The sequence below is a fragment of the Sphaerodactylus townsendi genome, linkage group LG09 (genome assembly GCF_021028975.2).
Source record: "Sphaerodactylus townsendi isolate TG3544 linkage group LG09, MPM_Stown_v2.3, whole genome shotgun sequence".
NCBI lineage: Eukaryota > Metazoa > Chordata > Lepidosauria > Squamata > Sphaerodactylidae > Sphaerodactylus > Sphaerodactylus townsendi.
The window spans coordinates 68509910-68532959 of NC_059433.1; the positions used below are offsets into that span (position 1 = coordinate 68509910).

The following is a 23050-nucleotide window of genomic DNA, read 5'->3' on the forward strand; positions in this document are numbered from 1 at the left end:
TGGTTGCTTTCTATGTGCAACGGGTTGCTGAATTAGTTGAGCCAGTGGTCTGATCCAGCAGGACTGACTATTGTTGATTACTGCTTGGAAGACTGGGGCGGGGAGAAAGTCAGATTTGCTCAACGGAGAGGTAAGATACGTGACGGCGATTGGCCCAATGCCACTCAGTGACTTTCATGGCAAGTGAGGAGTTGTGTATGGGATGGTCAATGCCTCCTACTACAGACACTCATTTACATTCAAAATGCTTGTTCAAAATGGCGCAGCAGTGATAAATACAAACGCATGGCATGACTGACTCCAAAGATAGTGGGCACTGAGAATAAGACAAAATTCCATTTTTGGACATGGTGTCAATAAGAACAGCAACATTGCTACTAAGCACACTCAATCCAAGCTAAGTCAAGGTGCTGAGACCCCACCTTATCTCAGGAAGCTCATAGTTCAGACTTAGGCCCCTTCCGCACACGCAAAATAATGCGTTTTCAAACCACTTTCACAACTGTTTGCAAGTGGATTTTGCCGTTCCGCACAGCTTCAAAGAGCACTGAAAGCAGTTTGAAAGTGCATTATTCTGCATGTGCGGAAGGAGCCATAGAGTCCCAGATAAAGCCTTCTGACATTGTGCCAATCAAATATTGAACTAAAGTAGTTAACAGCTGGTGGGAAGGAAAAGTTAGTTTCAGGCAAGTAAAATATGTGGTTTACCCCAGAGAGAACCTTTGCAGTAATCAAAGCCAGTGGGGGGGGGGGAAAAACACAATAGATGACAATTCCATTCTCTTTTTTAATTTACATTTTCCCCAGAGTAGCAGCAAACCTCTCTCAATAATTTATCAAGACTTTAAGTATAATAATATTGTTAAATTGATAGAAGTAATTTTGGTGTTTTCCGATATGGCGAATCTCTAGCGTGCAATAAAGTTAGTCACGAGGAGTGCAAAATATGTAGAGGGGCTTAATCTGAATAATTAAAGTTTTGTTTGGCGGGTTAATTTTATAACACAGTTAAAATAAGGATACGCCAGTGAGCTTCATGCTAAGATGCATTATCAGGATCGGTTATGGAACCTCAGAGGACCTTGATGCAACCTGATATACCTGATATACAACAAAACAAAAGTGAAGAAGAGTTAGACTGTTCGGTTATATTCAGAGGCGTAGAGAGGGGAAACAGAGCCCGAGGCAAAATGGCACCCGGACCTGTCTGCCACGTCCCCCTGCAAGGCTGCAACCCCATGAGGCCATCCCCCCTGCCAGACTGGGCACGAGTGCCTCAGATGCCAGGCCCACTGGCTCTGTGCATTTAAAAGGGTAATCTTTTAGCAAGCATGGTCCTGCTTTGGGCTATATTTAAAGTTATGGCAAGCATTTTTGAAATTATGATTTAATTAATAATTTGCATATTTAGCAAAGGCTCATGGGTACGCTGTTAAAAAAATTAAATTCATTTTTAGTTTTAATTTTATATCCTGCCCATCCCAGACGGGCTCAGGGCAGCAACAACATGCTAAACCTACATTACAGCTAAAAGTAGGTGTTGACCTTTAAGGTGTGGGTGTTGACCTTTAAGGCCTTACACGGCCTGGGACCCTCGTATCTGAGAGACCGCATTACCCCATATGCCCCTACTCGGCCTCTGCGGTCAGCAGAGGCAAATTTGCTGGTGGTTCCTGGCCCCTCAATGATGCGGCTGGCTTCCACATGGGCCAGGACCTTTATGGACCTGGTGGAACACTCTTCTTCCAGCTGTCCAGGCCCTGCGGGACCTTGGTGAGTTCCGCAGGACCTGTAAGACTGAGCTGTTCCGCCGGGCCTTTGGAGTGTCCAGTCGCTGAGTGGCGCCCCCCCTCATGCTTTATGCATTCATTTACCATCTGAATTTTGGTTCCATCTATGTTACCCTCCTAGAGAGGGTATAGGACGCCTGTCACTGATGTGTCAACCGCTGTTTTAATAGTTTTTAATGGATTTTAGTTATTATACTGATTGTTGTGTGGTCACTATTGTGAACCCTATTTAATTGTGTATATATTAATGTTGTGCACCACCCAGAGCCCCTAGGGGATGGGGCGGTTTATAAATCGAAAAAATAAATAAATAAATAAAATTTTAAAAAGTCATAATTTTAAAAAAGTGTTTAGCCTGAGTGTCTGAGGTGCTCATGCCCAGCCTGGCAGGGGAGCCATTTTGCACCCCCATGTGACCTATAATGGTGGTGCCTGGGACAAGTGTCCCCAGATGTCCCCATTGTAGCTACACCACTGGTTATATTGTATATACAATTATATTTAAGAACATAAGAAGAGCTCTGCTGGGCCAGAGCAGTGGTCTATCTAGTCCAGCAACATGTCTTACATCATGGCCAGCTAGTTCCTCTGGGTGTTCAACAACAGAGCATAGAGTCCAAGGTGTTCCTTTGATATTGCCTCCTTGCATTGGTATTCAGAGGTTTACTGCCTCTGAATGTGGAAGTTCCATTTAGTCACCGTGGCCAGTAGTCACTGACATGGCCTATCCTCAATTAATCTGTCTAATGCCCCTTTAAAGCTGTCTATGCCTGTGGCCATCGCCACTACATCCTCTGGCAACAAATTCCAAGTTTAATCATTTGCTGTGTGAAGAAGTATTTCCTTGTCCATCCTGAATCTACTGCCCACTACCTTCTTCAGATGCCTTCAAGGACTAGTATATTGGAGAGGGAGAAAAAGTTATCCATTGAACTGCGTTCCTCCATTGCTAGTATACCAGAAACAAAAATTATTTATGTTTATATTCCACCCTATATTGAAAATTCAGGGTGATCCAGAGAAATTTCCTTGTATCTATGGGTAAGGTAAAGGTTAATTCCCTTTTGTTAAGGTTAAGTCCCTTTCCCTTTTCCTCTGCCCATAGCAGAGGAAGCATACCTTGAAAACAAACTCCCACCAAAAAACAGGCCCTATCCTCTTGCAATAATTCTTTGGAGAATTCTTTGGAGGGCTTAGATGAGAAGCAAAGAGCCATTTGTAACAATTTCTGCTTCTTTCTATAGCCTTCTCCCACTCTGCCTCCTGATGTATTCTCAAGACCCGGTAGAACAGCCTGATTCAATGGGCTAAGGAGGAAAGAAATAAGAGTTCTGTTCCATGAACTCTTTCCTTGCATATTTCAGAGGAGCCAACTCAGTGCCTTCCCATGAAAGCAGTTGACAAACATGATGCGGCCCAAAGGCAGTTCATTCCATCATGCACATCACAATCTCACTCCTCTTCACCCTGAAACAATTGTGCATGCAAATCACAACACTACCATCTAGCTAATTTCTTCCCAAGCTCTCTCTGTGGGCCTGTGTTTATTTCCTCCAACCTCCTTTCCTTCTCTTTAGGTCTCTGGAGGTTCTTCCGAGCATACTCTAATGCAGTGCTCCTGTAGTTAATTCAACTGGCATGATGTAGAGTCTTGTTCTACATAGTGTTTTTTTTATAGCAAAGCTCCGGGCCAAAACAGAAATTGACAGCGTTGGTTGACCTTTTCTTCAGATATTGCTCTGTCTCCTCTCCTGCTTGCTTCTCCTTGGCTTTGTAGTTGTGGTATGTGAGGTGACAACTTCTGCTAGAATCATGTGCTGAGATGCTGAAAGGGTAGCAGTGAAAACACAGATGACGCAGCAAAGTGATCTGAGAACAGAGTCAGCAATGGAAATACCACACAGGAGACTTATATCATTAGTAAGAAATCACAGTGTTTGAGAAGACTTGTGAGAGAGGCTTAGGGGAGGGGCTGTGGCTTAAGGGTAGAGCATCTCCTTGGCATGCGAAAACTGCCAGCGTTACTCAAAGTGGTGAGAGTCTTGACTTTTCAGAGTGGAGAATTAGCAAGAGTAGACTCTTGGCTTAGCAAAAGGCTGGGCAAGCTCAAGATCTTGGTTGTCTATGTTTACAAAAATCAGCTTTTGCAAGAAATTCTGCAGGAGAGCAAATAAGTTTAACACACACATAAAGTCCTGAAATAAGCTGTGTTGAGTGGATAGGTTTGGAATAGATGAGGAAATTGGGGAGTAAGCATTATAGTCACGATCTTGCAGCAGAATGGTTCGATGAACAGAACTAAGCAGCCTGCACTTAGCTCTGGTAGAAGTACAACACATGCAGGACAATATCACAGAAAGGTATCTAGAGATATTGAACAAGGGCTACTGGGAGAGGGGGCTTCTTATAAGGAAAAGGTTTATGCAGAGTGACCCTTAAAAATGAACTAGGAAAAAATGAACTATGAACTATGAATGGAATTGGTTGTCAAAATTAACTTTATTCATGTACTTTAAACAATGAAATCACAGGCAGAAGTGCTGCAAGCATAAAATCATAGAATCATAGAACTGGAAGAGACCACAAGGGCCATCAAGTCCAACTCCCTGCCATGCAGGAACACACAATCAAAGCACACCTGACGTATATGATCTCTTTAGAAACTTCCAAAGAAGGAGACTCTACCACACTCTGAGGCAGTGAATTCCACTGTCCAACAGCCCTGACTGTCAGGAAGTTCTTCCTAATGTTTAGGTGGGATCTCTTTTCCTGCACTTTGAATCCATTACTCTGTGTCCTAGTCTCTGAGGCAGCAGAAAACAAGCGTGCTCCCTCACCAACATGACATCCCTTCAAATATTTAAACATAGCTATCATGTCCCCCCTTAACCTTTGCTTCTCCAGACTAAACATCCCTAAACAGCAGAGGAAACCTCCATGGGAACATTCTGCAAATGGCAGGCAGAACAGAGAATCCTGAAGCAGCATAAAATGGCCGACACGAGCTGCTCAGAAAACAGTGAGAGTTTTAACAAGTCTGGCAGGAAAAACAAAACATTTCCTGCTCTGTACAGCAAGGAGGAAATATTTTCAAAGTGACTTCAGGAAAAAAAGTTGCTAGTTAAGAAGAAGAAGAAGAAGAAGAAGAAGAAGAAGAAGAAGAAGAAGAAGAAGAAGAAGAAGAAGAAGAAGAAGAAGAAGAAGAAGAAGAAGAAGAGTTTGGATTTATATCCCCCTTTCTCTCCTGCAGGAGACTCAAAGGGGCTGACAATCTCCTTGCCCTTCCCCCCTCACAACAAACACCCTGTGAGGTGGGCGGGGCTGAGAGAGCTCCGAGAAGCTGTGACTAGCCCAAGGTCACCCAGCTGGTGTGTGTGGGAGTGTACATTAGCATTATTTTTTGAAAAATCAATTTTTAGGAAAAACAAAGTATTTTTCAAACGTACTGGGGGAAAAAACTGTGGAATCCCACACCAAAAAATACTTTCTTTTGCAACCTGAAAATGTTCGATTTGTGTTGTGCGGAATGGGCCAATGTGGGATGGTTTTGTTTGCTTTGAGTTTCTCTGTAAGTTGTGAGGCTGAGATCTTCCAAAACCTTATCACTTGAGATCATTAGAGAGAGAGAGAGAGAGAGAGAGAGAGAGAGAGAGAGAGAGAGAGAGAGAGAGAGAGAGAGGTGGAAGGGAAAGAACGACCCCCTGTTACAAAGCATTGGTTCTTCCCCTGACATTACCAATGGGAAGATCAGTTTCTCTTTAACCTTCTCTAACCTTTGCCTCAAATGTTCATTCAAGGTGTCAGCTCAGTCCTATCATCTCTGAACCAATTCTTCCTTGGAAAGATTTCTGCCATTCCTCCATTGTCTTGCATTTGCTATCCACACTGCCCTTTTCATATTCCCTGCATCAGCTCTTTTTTATCCAGCAAGACGATCGCTTGGAGCCCTGTTGCTCTTCTGTGCATCACAAGAATGCCATCTCAGTGATGGAAATTTATTCCAGCTCTTTAGTAACTGATTCTGCCATTGTTCGTTTTTGGACCCATTCAGCAACTGCGGTGTGCCGTATGAATACGGACGCCCCGGATTTCTACTTCTTCCCAGTCGTGCTTTACAATAAGCAACACTCTTCTACCGCTTCCTTTGCAAACCTCAGTAAGAATGTTAATCACACTGAATTCATTTCCTGGGGTGGAGGAGCACACTAAGTAACAGCGGAAAGTGATTTTCTCCGTCTTTTGCAGCAATAAATGCCAACCATTGTGCAGACACCGAGGTGTTTTCAACAGGCTGTCTGTTAATTTGTTTAAATATCTCTTGACCTAACATTTTCTCTTTAAAATTCTCTTTACTTCTAAAATTTTGATCTCTTAAAAAAATCTCTCGTAACTCTTAGCCGGGTTGCTAGCAGATATCTCAGAATGCCATCACTTGACACCTGTCCTGATGGAATTGCACTGGCTCCCTATTAGCTACCTGGCCCGATTCAAGGTATTGATACTAGTGTACACTAGTCTACACAGCCTGGGTCCTATATATCTGAAGGAATGCTTCCTCCTATACAGGCCTGCCTGGGTGTAAAGGTCAGTGGGGTGGCTTTCTTGGTGGCTCCATTTCCTTTTGAGATTTGGGGGATAGGGGCCTCCCAAAGGCCTCCCAAAGGGCCTTCTATGCGATGACCCCAGTGCTTTGGAACTCTCTTCCCCCAGAAGTCTTACCCAGCGGTGGGATCCAAAAATTTTAGTAACAGGTTCCCATGGTGGTGGGAGTCAAACAGTGGCGTAGCGCCAATGGGGCTGAGCGGGGCATGACAGGGGCGTGGCCATTAATAATTTCTCTGTTACAGTAAAAAACTCTTACTGTAAAAAATGTTCCTAATTTCCAGCTGCTATCTTTCTGTCCATAATTTAAACTCATTCTAGCAAGTCCTATCGTCTACTGCCAACAGAAACAACTACTTCTCCTCTAATTGACTGCCTGTCAAATATTTAATACTTCCAAATACTTAATTTTGTGTCTAGAAATCAAAAGAAGGATACTTTCCTTAAACAAGAAACTTTACCATATTTCTAAAACATGTTTTTAAAACAGCCCAAAAGGGAGAATTATCCCGTTCTCTACCTTCACTAACCAGCCACATAGGAAACAACAGGACTTTATGATTTTTGGACCTAATGGAATTTCTAATGGAAAAACAGACCCAATTAGTAACCCCCTCTCGGCACACCCAAATAATTAGTAACCCACTCTCGGGAACTGGTGAGAACCTGCTGGATCCCACCTCTCGTCTTACCCCTTTAACACCTGCTCAAGTTACATTTCCCATGTCCTGGGTTGACCTCCAACAATACGTACAGCTGCCTCAAGCTAATCCAGCTGTGATTGGTGCACTTAAGAATAGTAAATACTGTGTTTCCAGTCCATGCGACATACCAATGAGGATTCTGCGTAGCAGAAAAGGTTATTTTGCTGATTAAACTTAGAATTTGGAAAGCATAAAAGTAACTCATTTATTTAGGAAGGAGAAAAAAAAATAAACAGCGTTTGCCCGATATTTTCGACAGATGCTATCTTTTTTCTCTGTCTCTCGCTTCAACTTGCTTGAAGGTCACATTAGCATATCGCTTCCAATTGCCTGTTCATCCAATGAAGTGCCATATCAACCGAGGAGATCCACTTTACGATGCCCAAGTATCTTTCTATGTGTTAGAAAAATATTAGCCAGAGAGATATATTTCGGTGCTTTAAAATATAAAGTGTGCCAATCGCTGGCTCATCGTTAATGGCGGCACGATGTATTTGATTGTTTGGAGTTATTAAGCATAATAGGGTTACATTTCTTACCATTTCCTCCTTGCAATTGAGTTTTTTATAAAAAAAGAACGGAAATGAAATCCAATAGATGGAAGAGTTGTCACCTGTATTTACTACATCCCATAAATTCAACACTGGAAAGTACGTAAAATTCGGGGGGGAAAGAGCTATGTTGAGTATCTTAACCTTCAACAATCGTGAAGGAGAAAATCAGTACTGACAATTAAGTAAATGTGCAAAAAATAAGTACTAGGTCTAGACACTTCGGGTTTCTGTAGCTAATAAAGAAGCATTTTCTGTTGATTGATTGGTGACTTTTTATCTTATCCCTGTTACACTCAATAACATTAAACCAGTCAATTTATCATTTGAATTAAATATTCTGGCTGCAAGGATGAATTGCAGGGACTCAGAGGGAAGGAGCCAGTTCTCTATAGGAGGAATAAAAAAAATCTGTCAAATTCCAAAGAGTATTAAATATACTGAGTCCTGCTGGGCGGTTTATCATCCAGTATCTTCCACCTTATAATAAGACAGAGCAACACATAATTCTGCCTTACAGCTCAGAAGTAATGGGAACTGTCAAAACACAGATCTGCCTGGTAGAAATTAATGGGCCAAATTTGTACCTCGTTTCACCCACTGACCTTTTATCCCCTTTTCAACTAATCCATCCATTGGTCTGAAAAAAAAACAGAACAAATAACTGAGATACTTGATTATAAATTGAGTTGTGTGGAATATTCTTTAAGGTTGACTCTTCAGGTGGGAAATGATTTGCTTCTGGGCTCAATTCAAGGTGCTGATATTGAAATTTAAAGGCCTGTGCAGCCTGGGGATAATATACCTGAAGAAGAAGAAGAAGAAGAAGAAGAAGAAGAAGAAGAAGAAGAAGAAGAAGAAGAAGAAGAAGAAGAAGAAGAAGAAGAAGAAGAAGAAGAAGAAGAAGAAGAAGAAGAAGAAGAAGAAGAAGAAGAAGAAGAAGAAGAAGAAGAAGAAGAAGAAGAAGAAGAAGAGGAGGAGGAGGAGGAGGAGGAGGAGGAGGAGGAGGAGGAGGAGGAGGAGTTTGGATTTATACCCCACCTAATTGGCGGACATCAGAGGATTTATATGTGGTATACAAATTTTAGTTCCATCAAAGAATACTACTGAATCACTTATGTGTCAAAGGTCAAGATCAATCCATTGAGACAGAGCAGAGGAGTACCAGTCAGGCCAGACATCAAGTGAACCAAGAATCAGATATAGTTGGCAGATATAACCCAAAACGGTGTGGTATGGGTCAAGCCCACTGCTGAGTCAACTGTGAAATCAAGATCTATCAGGGGCTGTTTGGGATTAAGCAGAAAGTTTGTCAAGATCATACCAACACAGGAATATAAGAAGATCCCTGCTAGATCACACATGGGAACATTCAGCTGTCATACTGAATTGCTCCATCAAAGTTAGTATTTTCTATTCAGACTGGCAGCCACTCTCCAGGGTCTCAGGCTGAGGTACTTCACATCATCTGAGACCTGATCCTTTCAGCTGCAGATGTCTGGGATTGAACTTGCAACCTCCTGGATGTGAAGCAGATGCTCTACCACTGAGATGTTCTCCCTTCTGAAACCAGCAGTCCATCGAGGTCAGCATCCTGTTTCACACAGTGGCCAGCCAGTTGCTCCAGAAGCTCCTCATTTGAGGGTTGGAAATCAGTTGTGCAGAAGTCTGAGAACACAAGGAATTCGAGATCAAATACAGGTGGAGACAAGTTCCAAGCATTTTTTGCATTATATGCATTTAATAGATTCATGTAAATCCCACGCCCCTCCCCACACACACACTACAACTGGTTCTCTAAGCTTTTTAGAATATTGTCCTCCCCTTCTCCATTTTCTCACAACAACAAGCCTGTGAGGTTGACCAGACTTAGTATTTGTGAAGTTCCAAGATCACTCAGCATGCTTCCATGGTATAATAATAATAATAATAATAATAATAATAATAATAATAATAATAATAATAATAATAATAATAATAATAATAATAATAATAATAATAATAATAATAATAATAACTGGCAAAAGAAGGCTCTCCATGGACAGTTCCTAGAAAAAATTGAGGACAAAATTGACAAGGAAAAAACCTGGTTGTGGCTCACAAATGGAACTTTGAAAAAGGAGACTGAGAGCTTGATTCTTGCAGCCCAAGAACAAGCAATTCGAACAAATGCCATCAAAGCCAGAATTGAAAAGTCAACTACAGATCCCAAGTGCAGACTCTGCAAGGAAGCAGACGAAACAATAGATCACATACTTAGCTGCTGCAAGAAGATCGCGCAGACGGACTACAAGCAGAGGCATAATACTGTTGCTCAGATGATTCACTGGAACTTGTGCCACAACTACCATCTGCCTGTGACAAAGAACTGGTGGAATCACAAACCTGAAAAGGTCACTGAAAATGAACACGTAAAACTACTCTGGGACTTCCGAATTCAGACTGACAAAGTTTTGGAACACAATACTCCTGACCTCACGATTGTGGAAAAAAAGAAAGTGTGGATAGTTGATGTTGCAATTCCTGGTGACAGCAGGATTGATGAGAAGCAACTGGAAAAACTTACATGATACAAGGATTTAAGGATTGAACTACAAAGACTCTGGCACAAACCAGTACAGGTGGTCCCAGTGGTGATCGGCACACTGGGTGCAGTGCCTAAAGATCTTGAACGGCACTTAAAAACAATTGGCGCTGACAAAATCACCATATGTCAGCTGCAAAAGGCCACCCTACTCGGCTCTGCTCACATTATTCGTTGACACATCACACAGTCCTAGATGCTTGGGAAGTGTCCGACGTGTGATGTAATACAAAATCCAGCATATTGATCTTGTTTCCTGTGTATAACTGTTTTGTATCAATAATAATAATAATAATAATAATAATAATAATAATAATAATAATAATAATAATAATAATAATAATAATAATAATAATAATAATAATAATAATAATAATAATCCCCCCAAAGGGCACTACCTTGGTGTGGTGGTGGGGCTTGTGTGCTCCAATGAGTCAGAGGGCTGTGCTGGAGGGCCACCCAAACCAGAGAGGCCTCTGATGAGAAGCCAGACTAAATGTGCCCAAAACCCAAAACCATGGTGAAGACAAGAAAAAGAAACTTTATACCGGATCGGTCGCATTAAGCCGGGTCAACAAGGACCCAGCGTCTAGTGCTGGAGTACCTGGGCACTTGGCGAGGAAAATGGGCTACAGGACTCAGGATCTTCAGCTGAGCAACCAGGGCTGAAGACTGCAGGACCTACTGGAAATTACCGAACAAAACGTGAAAATATTAGGTGTGCAGAGAATAGAGAAATTGTGGCTTGCTACTACAAATCAAACCCATCAAAAAGAGGATACCTCAAACGAATGTACCAAGTCTGGAAAGAACTTCACCCAGACACAGAAATTACTGAGCAAAGACTTGCTGATCAAAGAAGATATATTGAAAGGAACAAAGTTTTTAGTGCACTAGAGCTAGCAGAAATCCAGCAGAAAGCACAAGACAATGGTATTGAAAACATACCAAGGAACACTCAAAGAAATTCAACAAAATTGGCAACAATTCAAGGATTGCAAGAGACAGAGGAGGAAGAGAAGGAAGAAACAACAATCATCACACACCTCCAAAGGAGCCAACCCAAACAACCCAAAGTTCCCAATTGACAAAAAAAGCAAGAAGAACTGATGCAGAAGATCTTAGAACACATGAGCAATACAAGCGAGGCATTACAAGATTGCCACCATTGAAGATTGTTCCAAGGAAGGATCTGCTCAATTCACTGAAGGATGCAAACAAGGTCATTGCTGGAATCCAAACAATGTCACTGCATGAAACAAACCAGCTTATGTACAGCACTGCAGTAGTGATTACTAAAGAGCTAGGGGTAAAGATTCATCACCCAGAAAGAAGGCCGAAAATAGATACTCCAAAGTGGAAAATCAGACTGGGAAGAAAAATCAGCAAACTACGATCGGATGCCAGCAAACTGAAAAGCATGAAGGAGAAGAAGCTGAAAAATGACAAAATCAAAGCAGACCTAGTTAAGAGGTACCACCTGGACAAGAGGAAACTCAATGAGGCAATAGAGGTGGTCAAACAACAGATAGTGGCAGTTTCAAAGAAGATTGCAAGATTCGAAGCAAGGGTTGCTCAATTCAAGCAGAATCAACTTTTCTACTCCAACCAGAAATGATTCTACCAGAATATAAGTGGAGATGTGAAACGAAACACAGGAGAGCCAGACAGAGAACAAACGATTGAGTTCTGGAGAAACATTTGGGACAGCCCAAAGAACTACAACCAAAATGCAAGTTGGGCCAAAGATGTGGAGGCTGAACTGAGCAGCAACAACATGGACAACCTGGTAATAACAACTAAAATGGTTGGAAAACGAGCAAAAAAAGTGAAGAACTGGACTGCCCCAGGCAGTGATGAACTACCTGGATTCTGGCTGAAGAAACTGACCAACTTGCATGAAAGAATTGCCCAACAGTTGAATCAGGTGCTGCAAACAGGCCAAATTGAAGAAAGGATGACAACAGGGAAAACGTTTCTGATAATGAAAGACCAAGAAAAGGGAGCAATCCCTAGCAATTACAGGCCAATCACTTGCCTACCAACAACCTTTAAGCTTTTTACTGGCATATTAGCTGATGTAATACAAGACCACCTGGAAGGAAAGAACTTGCTGCCCCCAGAACAAAAAGGAAACAAACGAAACAGTAGGGGAACAAAAGATCAACTGCTCATAGATAAAATGATCCTTGAGAATTGCAAAAGAAGGAAAACCAACTTGCATGTAGCTTGGATTGATTACAGGAAAGCATTCGATTCACTGCCACACAGTTGGATACTTCATTGCCTGGAGATAATTGGAGTCAGTGAAAACATCAAGAAATTGGTCAAGAATGCAATGCACACTTGGAAAACAGAATTAATAGTCAATGGAGCAGGAATAGGGGAAATCAACATCCGAAGGGGAATATTCCAAGGAGACTCCCTGTCCCCACTACTCTTCATCATTAAGCTATGATTCCGCTCTCTATAATTCTGAAGAAAACAGGTCAAGGATATCAGACAGCAAGAAACTCACCAAAAATTTCACACCTTCTATACATGGATGACCTAAAGCTCTATGGAAAATCAAAAGCAGAGATTGAGTCACTACTGAACACAGTGAGAGTCTTTAGCACTGACATTGCAATGGATTTTGGACTTGACAAGAGTGTGCAACTTTGGAACTCAGTAAAGGTAAACTTGCAACATGCGAAGGTGTGAATATGCCAAATGACATAGAAATAAAGAGCTTACCAGTGAATGAAAGCTACAAATACTTGGGGATACTGCAAGCAGAGAACATCAAGCATGCAGAAGTCAAAGGCGCAATTAGGAAGGAATATCTTAGAAGGGTAAGAAAAATTTTGAAATCAAAGTTAAATGGAGGAAATACAATAAAGGCAATTAATACCCAGGCCGGTGCCTGTAGTACGCTACACTGCTGGCATAATTAACTGGACACAAGCCGAATTGGACATCCTGGACAGAAAAAACAAGGAAAATTATGACCATCAATCGAGCACTGCATCCAAGAAGTGATGTAGACAGACTCTACCTAGCAAGGTCAGAAGGAGGAAGAGGACTGCTCCACGTCAAGCAATCAGTAGAGGAAGAGAAAAGAGGCCTGAAAGAATACATCCAAGAAAGTCAAGAGCCAGCATTGAAAGAAGTCCACAAGGCTGAGATGCTGAAAGCCAAAGAATCAAAAGAGTATAGAGTCCAACAGTTTAAAACACGAAAGGAGCAGTGGCTAAACAAGCCACTCCATGGGCAGTACTTTAAGAACATTGAAGGGAAGGTTGACAGCAAGAAAACATGGGAGTGGCTCAGAAGGGGAACTCTAAAGAAGGAAACTGAAGGCCTGATTTTTGCTGCCCAGGAGCAAGCATTACGGACAAATGCAATAAAGACACGAATCGAAAAGTCTTACAATGACCCAAAGTGCCGTCTCTGCAAAGAGGGTGATGAAACTGTGGAGCACATCATCTGCTGTTGTAAGAAAATAGCCCAAACTGACTATCTTGAACGTCACAATAGGCTAGCAGCAATGGTGCACTGGAACCTTTGCAAAAAGTACAGCCTGCCCTGTAGCAAGACCTGGTACGAGCACAAGCCAGAGAAGACCACAGAAAATGAAGAAGCAAAAATACTCTGGGACTTTAGAATACAAACAGACCTGGCACACAACACCCCAGACATAACAGTGATAGAGAAAAAACATGTTTGGATCATAGATGTTGCTGTGCCAGTTGACAGCAGGGTAGAGGACAAAGAGCTGGAAAAGATCACAAAATACAAGGACCTACAAATTGAAGTTGAACGATTGTGGCAGAAAAGAACAACAGTAATCCCACTAGTAGTCGGTGCTCTAGGAGGAATCCCAAGAAATCTTGAAAAACATCTGGAAAGCCTAAACTTGGACAGAACATCAGTCCACATGCTGCAGAAAGCAGCACTTCTAGGAACTGCACACATTCTACGCAAATACCTCTAATATCCTAGGTCCTTGGGAAGGACTCGATATTCAGAGATGAATTCCAGACACTTGTGCTGTGTTGTTATGTGTATTATAATAATAATAATAATAATAATAATAATAATAATAATAATAATAATAATAATAATAATAATAATAATAATAATAATAATAATAATAATAATAAATTACAACTTCATAGGCCTCTGGGTGAGGCTCGAATTGTAATGAAGGCCAACAACCAGCTAAAGATCTGGCAGCTATGAAATCTACAATAATAATAATTGTGGTGTTGTTGTTGTTGTTATTGTTGTTGTTGTTGTTGTTGTTGTTGTTGTTGTTGTTGTTGTTGTTGTTGTTGTTGTTGTTATTATTATTATTATTATTATTATTATTATTATTATTATTATTATTATTATTATTATTATTATTAATTCAATTTGGTATACCGCCCCATCCCCAGAGGGCTCTGGGAGGTGTACAACATGACCAGCATAAAAAACAAATAACAAGAGGAGCGAGTAAATAACAACCAATAAATAATACCTAACATTAAGAACTCATCCCCATAAACTCTAAAATATTAATTTAAAACAGCGATTGCTACATTAAATTGGCAACCGGCAAAAACCCTTACTTAAAAATCCTCCTAACAAGGAGGAAGGAGGCACGGTGGGCCCCAAAGATGTGAAGGGACCCTCAAACAGGAGAATAGAGGGGGCTCAATTCAGCGACTGGTTTCTCCAAAGGCCCCATGGAACAACTCAGTCTTAAAGGCCCTGCGGAAATCGCTGAGGTCCCACAGGGCCCAGACAGTTGGAGGAAGAGTGTTCCACCAGGCCAGGGCCGGAGCCATAAAGGCCCTGGCCCAAGTGGAGGCCAGCCGCATCGTCGAGGGGCCAGGGACTTCCAGTAGGTTGGCCTCTGCCAAACGCAGAGGCCGGGTAGGGACATATGGGGTTTGGACCCCAAGTCATCCTTGGCTATCACTGTAACCACTACACCATATCAGCTCTGCAGTTTTTGCACGGTCTTTATGGTCAGTCCCTTTCCTCAGATGGAAGGGCCTGCACTCAAGGCCGCTGCTTTGTTCCCGCCTGACAGATTGCTCTTACAAACCCCCTGGCTCCAGGCTGTCTTTTTCTCTCACTGGGCATCTGGGGTGAGGTAAAATTATGGGAATGCGCTCGAGCAGAACATTTACTTTTATATAACCCGCAGCATTTTCAAACGTTCGATAAAAAGTGGACTTTCTTTCCCCGAATCTTTAAGGAACATTGCTTGACACTAGCAATGAGGCAGCGGCGCCATTATCATTTCTCATCCTTCCTTTTGTCTGCGATTATGGCCCAAAGAGCACCGCGGACAAATTCGAAGCGTTCAGGGAACGTGATTACATAGATCTTTACGCTTTGAGCAGACTTTATTAGAAACCTTGTTAATGCCTGTTAAGACATTAAATCAAAGTCCAACAGTGTGGGGGAATTGTCATAATCCAGACTGGGGAAACAGAAAGAAAGGGAGGCTGGAAGGCGAGAGAGAAGCGGAAAGAAACGGCACATGGGAGGAAAGCGTTGTGAGCTGTTTGATCGTATGGGTCCAAAGGTTTGTTTTGGGTTTTTTTCTAATATTATGTCTGGTTCTGCATGAAAAGGGCTAAATTAATCAAGAGCCTGAATGAATTATGACAACTGTGAAGGGCCACAGAGCCACACGGCACTGTGCAAAGGAACTGGTTGATTAACTCTCAATAAAGCGTCTAGAAATTAGCCGTAAATTGTCAGTAACCACGTGCATATCAGACGAGAGGCAAAGCTCTTGTCAGCCGACTCCGGGGATGCATCCCTTGCCTGGCTGGTTCAGTGGCAAGATGATAGATTTGAAATTCTGAACTCAAGAGTTGTTCTTCCATTCATTTTCTGCCTTGCTGGGTTATGAATGCAAAATGGAGAATAAGCAACCTGGCTGATTAGGGACCTCAGGTTTTACTTGGAGGGACTGGCTCAGATTTGATGATTTGTGGCATCGGTGATGAGGGATGATGACGATGATGATGGGCGTCATTCCGAAAACACTAGTGGTGTGCTTGAAACATCTTCAGATTGGCAAAATCAACATCTGCCAGATTCAAAAGGAAGTCCTGGTGGTATCCGCATGAATACTACGCCGATGCATTACAACGTCCTAGGCCTCTGGGTGAAGTCTGAATTGTAATAAAAGGCCACAGCTATAGGACTGGAAGCTGTGATATCAATTTTTTTTCAATTTCAATAAGCCTTTATTGGCATACAGAACATACAATATAAATACAGTTAAAATTACTAGATAAAACTTCACACTGGATCATAAGTTCAGTTCGCAAACCTCAGCCAGAAACTTTGCCACTGCGAGACAACAGTCAAGGTCATTACAGTTTAAGAGCATATTTACTTTATCAAGCTCCGTCAGGGTTTTCATAGAGTCAATGATTTGTAATAATAAGCTGGATCTTGGATTCTGGTAAAGTGGGCAGTGGAGGAGAATGTGCGCAATGGAATCCAACTGCCCTGGGCTGCAGGGGCAAAGCCTCTTATCGTTTGGTAGACCCTTGAGTCTTCCTCTATGGAGCGGGGATGACATAATGTTAAATCTAGCCAGCATGTAGGCTCTCCTATATATAGGGTTGGTAAGCGCTGCAATATAGTAGGCTGGGTTTCCCTGCACAAATGGAATTGCCACGTTGCTGTGATATCAAACATCATCATTATTATACTTTTGTTATATTATACTTTTGTATGCTGTATACTGCTCTGAGCCCTCCAGGGAGGGCGGCTAATAAACCCAATGAATGAATGAATGAATGAATGAATGAATGAATGAATGAATGAATGAATGAATGAATGAATGAATGAATGAATGCAATCATAATCATTAATGACTTTTTGCCAATCAAAAACATAATACAACCTAATTTTAAAAAATAGGTACAATAAAGTTAAAGCAAAACAGGAAATTGACAGAATTAATTATTGTACAATCAGCTATTTAATTCTTTAAATTCTATGAAAGTAAGTGGATTTTAAAGCAACCAGAGGCTTTTTTGGGAGGCGGTGGCAGTGGTGACTTAAAATTAGGATTAATTTACTTCCAAGTAGCAAGGCCAGGCTGGATCAATCAGGATGGGGATTTCCTGTCCCTCCTCCAAAGAGCACTTGGGGTTTAGCCCCCCCAGCCTCCCTTAATTACATGTCTGGTGCTTCGAGAATAATGTACTTTAATTCCATTTTCAAGTCACTTTAACAATCGTTTTCAAGTGAATTTTGCCATTTCACAGTAAAATCCAGCCACAAGGTGCAATTAAAGTAGATTGAAAGTGCATTATTTGGCATGTGTGAAAGCCCCCAATAGCTCTGTGATGGGTAGCTTTGTTCGATCTAGCCAACATGATGTGTTAGACTGGTATCTGAGAGACTGAAGTTTGAACCCCCATTGTATCATGGAGACTTGTTGGGCCACACACCATCAGCCTAGATGATCCCGCAGGGTTGTTGTGATGATACAATGGGAAAAGAGGGGGTCCTTATTCAGATCCCCACTTTGAAGAAAAGTACGATATAAATGAAGTACGTAAATAAACCAGAGGTGAGCGAAATCCACTTAAGAAAAGGCAGACTGTAAGGAATTCCATAGAAGCAGAAATAAAAGGCTTTTTGGGTGTAAAAGACCGTTTATTCAGACATCTTAGAAAGCTCACGTACACGCCGTGGCAGGAATAACACTTCCCGCCAGAAGCACAGGTTATAACTCCATCCATCCCATCCCCCTCCCGGCTTCCCATGGGAACGGAGGTCTCATCTCCCTCGCAGAGATAAGGTCTCCGCCGCAGAAGCTGGCCCATCGCCCGGGTTGTGGAATGTAGTCAAGGCCAGGCGGCTGACCCGCTCATCAACACCACTGAATCCTTTACACTCTGCCTCCCCTAAAAAAGACTTCTCCCCCCCAGGTTTGTGTGGAAAGGCGCGATGGAAAGCAGAAATGAGGGCGGGGGCGTCAATATTTTCGGAATAGACCCATTGATTATACCCAGAGGAATACCCCACCCAAGAGACTAAATATTGTAAGCGTTTGCGATTAAAGCGAGAGTCCAGGATGGCGTCAATTTCGTAATGCTTGTGGCCATCAATAATAGTCGGTGGGGGTCTCTGCCAGGCATCGGAAACGGGAGCCTCCTTGAGTAAACTGGAATGGAAGACAGGATGGATATTACTAAGAGAATTAGGCAAGTCCAATCGGGCAGTGACATCATTAATCACTTTAGTAATCTGAAAAGGTCCCACGAATCTTTTGCCTAGTTTAGAAGATTTATGCACGTCTCTGAGATTTTTGGTAGACAAATACACCCAGGCGCCCACACGCAGAGGGAAATCCGAGCGGTGCTTGTCCGCTTGAAGCTTTTGGGAGTCTTTAGCCTGCTGTAAAGCAGTCTGGACCATTTTCCACCCCTCGGCCAGAGATGAAATCCATTGCTGAAACTCCGGTGGGTCCAATGCTTCCGCAGGTAGTTGCGGTAGCGGAGGGAAGGAGTGACCAGACACAATTTCGAAGGGGGTCTTTTTTGTACTGCTATGAACCGCATTATTATAAGTATTCTGCAAACGGAATTAGCTTCGCACCAATTGTCTTGGTGGTAGTTGGTGTAACAACGTAACTCCTGCTCCAGGGTTCGGTTCGTTCTCTCCGACTCACCTTCACTTTGAACGGGGTAGGGGTCGGCACCCGCCGAGGCGGCCCCCAACAAACCCAGACACGCTTTCCCGAACTTTGAAATGAATTGGGGGCGCAGTCGGAGACCACCTTAACGGGGCGGAGTGTAAGACGGTAAATATGCTGAATGAACAGGCGTGCTAATTTAGGAGGCGGAGGGATGGAAGTACATGGGATGAAATGGGCTTGTTTGAAAATAAGTCCACCACCACCCACAAGACCGTGTTGCCCTGACTTTCTGGCAAATCCGTAATAAAATCCATGGAGATGACTTCCCAGGGGCGAGGAGGCCACCGGGAGAGGTTTCAACAGACCATGGGGTTTTCCGGAACGTTCTTGGCTTCCGCACAAACGGAGCAACCTTTAATATACGTCTCCAATGTCCTTGCGCATCAGCGTGCCACCAAAATTGACCGGGCCAAATGCAGAGTTTTGAGAAAGCCAAAATGTCCAGCTGAGCGGGCATCATGACAGGCCTCGAGAACCTGCTTACGGAGGGAGGCACGCACCAACAATCCCCGGCCGCCAAACACCATTCCCTCCAAATGCAATTGGGAGTCGCCTTCCTCCGCCGGAGGCTCGCGCAGCCCCGCCTCCTCGAGTTCTCGTAGGAAAGGAGAGACCAGGCTGGGAATGGGCGGAGGAGGAGGGGTGGACATCTGAGATCGGGTGACAGCCAGCCCCAATTGGGAGGGGGAGAACAGTCGCGGAATGTCCCGTAAGGCAGCTCCACCCCCCTCCCCGGGCAGAAGCGAGAGCGCCATCAGCCAGTTTATTGGTGTTTCCGGGGAAAAAATGGACCGTGGAAAGAGAAACGAGAAAAGAAATTGGCCCAACGAAGTTGCTTCGCGGACATCTTGAGGGGGGTGGAGAGGGCGGCCAAGTTCTTGTGATCTGACCAAACCTGAAAGTGGTGTGTAGCGCCTTCCAGCCAGTGGCGCCAAGTGGAAAGTGCTACTTTGATGGCCGCAGTCTCTTTATCCCTACAGGCCAGTTGAGGTCGGCACGGGAGAATTTCTGGGATAAATAGGGACAGGGAACCAGCCTACCATCTTTATTTCGCTGCAACAGGGCTGCGCCAAGCGCTTTGTCCGAGGCATCCACGTGGACCACAACGGGGATATCTGGATCAGGGTGTTTCAGAATAGGTTCGGTAGTAAAAGCAGATTTTAAAAGCTGAAAGGCTGTCTGACATTCTTTAGACCAGGAAAGGGGGGGCCCGGGTTTGGCAGTCAATGGGTCTTTACCCTTAGTGCGTAAGAGGTCTGTGAGTGGGAGAGTCGGTTCAGCGAATTGGGGTATAAAGTCACGATAGAAATTAGCAAAACCTAGAAAAGATTGGAGCTCCTTTTCGGTTGGTAGGGGCAGGCCATTGGAGGACTGCTTCAATCTTAGCAGGATCCATTTTTAGGCCCTCGGGCGAGATCCGGTAACCCAAATAGTCAATAGAGGTTTGGTGGAAACAGCATTTCGAAAGTTTGGTAAAGAGGGAGTTGTTGGTACACAACTACTCCCTTGTACAATAAATCATGGAGAACTTCGTTGATAAGGGCCATAAAAGCTCCGGGGGCCCCACTTAACCCGAATGGCATTATTAAGTATTCAAACTGTCCAAACTTCGTGTTAAATGCAGTCAAGTGTTCATAGCCTTCTGCAATTCTGACCCTGTAGTAAGCTTCTCTCAAGTCCAACTTAGTAAAGATGCGTCCCTTGCCCACTGCGTCCAAAAGGTCCTTGATTAATGCCAAGGGGTATTTATTGGACACAGAGACTCCATTGAGACCTAGGTACTCTGTGCAGAGCCGTACAAGAGCCATCTTTCTTTTTAACAAACAATACAGGAGCAGCATGTGTGTGTTTGGTAGCCCGCCGTATGAACCCGCGAGCGAGGTTCTTGTCTAAGAAGGCACGAAGTTCCTTCTCCTCATAGGGACTCATGCGGTAGATTCTACCTTTGGGCAGCTGCGCCCCTGGCTGTATTACGATTTTGCAGTCAGTGTCTCTATGGGGTGGCAACTGATCGCATTCTTGCTCCTGAAATACTCTGGCTAAGTCTTGGTAAGCCGGTGGAATGCCGGTAGAATCGGGAGCAATTATAGCGTGCATCGCCGATGAAGCCGGGGGGGGTGTGTGTCAGGAGAAGCAGAGTTTTCCCCCCAATTCATGTGTTCACCGCAGGGAGGGTCAGTGAATTCTAAGATCCGTTCTTTCCAAATGAATTTTGGTTCATGTAACAACAACCATGGCATGCCCAGAACTATGGAGTGTTTGGCCACTGGCGCCAGGATAAAACTAATTTTCTCCCAATGGTCGGCGCAGCGGAGGAGAACCGGTTGCGTTTTGAACTGGGCCGGTCCTTCGCTCCCGAGAGGACTGCCGTCCATTTGGGTGAATGGTATGGGCTTAGCCAGGGGGATTTGGTCTAGACCCAGTTCCTCCGCCACCTGGGGCCGCATTAAGCAATGGGAGCAGCCAGAATCTACAAGGGCTGAGGCTATAATACGAGTATGCTTAGCGGGGTTGGCCAGAAACGCTTGGATTGTAATGGGGGCGCTGCCTTCACTCACCGCGTCAGGAGTCGAACCCATGTCCATGGGGGCTGAAGAAAGGCAAACAGCTGCTTCCCCCTCCTCTGGGTCGCCTTCGATAACTGCCTTGGACGAGCCTGTTGGGGGCGGCCCAGATTTGCGTGGTGGCTTGGTAGATGGGGTGCGCGCGGCCGGAGCGGTTGGCTTCTGTTTTTTTGGGCAGCTGGCGGCCAGATGACCTGGTCCTCCGCAGTAAAGACACAATCCCAGTCGGCGACGGCGCTCGGAGGTGGTCTCGGTAGGGGCGGCTGGGCTTGGCTTGGTGGTCGCAGTGGTGGTCGTAGTGGCGGGTTTTGGGCGTGGGCGGCCCCCGGCACGAGCGTATTCCAAACGAGACGCCACCTGGGATCCCAATTCGATCCAATCAGCGATAGTGCGGGGGATCCGAATTAAAAACACCGTTTCACGCAACTTGCCGTCGACAGCATCCGAGAAGTATTCGCATTTCATGCGCTCAGGCCACTCAGGAGGGAGTCGAGCAGCCGCCGCACGAAATTCACGGGCAAATTCTGCAAACGAGCGGTTGCCTTGCTGGATAGATTTGATGGTGCGGATAGCTTCATTTTCAGCACCCGGATCTTGGAAGCGAGCCCTTAAGGCTTGGAGGAATGTGGGCACCGTGCGAGTATCTTCATCTTGCAGGTTCAAAAGAGTCACAAACCAGTCGGCTGCCGCCCCATCCAGGACTGAGCGATGTCCCGTATTTTTTGGCAAGCTCAGACCGGTATAAATGCGTCATAGTCCTCCATGTGGGCATCGAGTTGCAAGATGAAGTAGGGAAGTTTGGAAGCGGTCCCATCGAAACGGGCAGGTATTGAGGTCTGTAGTATCCCCCCTCCGCGGCCCTTGGCGCCCGCAGGGGCGGCGGTTGCGCAGGTTGAGCAGGTTGAGGCAGCGGTTGCGCAGGGGGGGGGGCGGAATCGGTGGAGGTACCAACGCCGGTGCCGCTGGCGTTCTGGTGGGAACCGGTCCTTGGAAGGTGGCAGGACCCAGCAGCGTCGCCCCTCTGGCGCCGGCTGTACCAGTGACAGCGTAGACTCCAACTCTGGGTTGTCCTGTTCTGCTGTTTTTTAGTTCCTCTCCAAGGCAGCCAGCTCTCTCTCCTTGCGAGTCAATGCATCTTGGTGCGCATGCAACGCTGCTTTCTCTCGTTCCAATTTAGCCAGTTCGTCTCGTTGAATAGCTGCAGTAAGTTCACTTTGCGTGCACAAGGCCTGAACGCTTTCGTGTTGACGCTGTAAGTCCAGTTTGGAGTGTTCCAGAACTTTATCATGGACTGATTGATTCTGCGCATATTGCCGTTGCAGTGCGTCTTTGGCACGGTCCAATTCGAGTTGGATTTCTTTGCGCTGCTGTTCCCGGTCTCTTTGCAGGTTTTCACGCTCTTGCTGCAGCTGTTCTCGTTCCTCTTCCCATAGCTGCCGTTCACGGGCCCATGCTTCTTGGGCGTCTCGCAGTCGGCCCACTTCCTCATCCCAGCTCTCTTTCGATGGGAGAGGGAATAGATCCGGATGGGAGTGCAGGCTCTCA

The 23050-nt window shown here is 44.4% G+C and overlaps 1 long non-coding RNA gene across 1 annotated transcript; it reads right to left on the reverse strand.

Annotated features, from left to right (window-relative positions):
- Positions 1 to 1415: 1415 nt before the first annotated feature.
- Positions 1416 to 17169, reverse strand: LOC125438872. The gene is made up of 3 exons (XR_007245435.1): positions 17136 to 17169; positions 14827 to 14835; positions 1416 to 1527 (listed from the first exon to the last, which is right to left on the reverse strand). It is a non-coding gene; the product is annotated as an uncharacterized LOC125438872 (long non-coding RNA).
- Positions 17170 to 23050: the final 5881 nt, after the last annotated feature.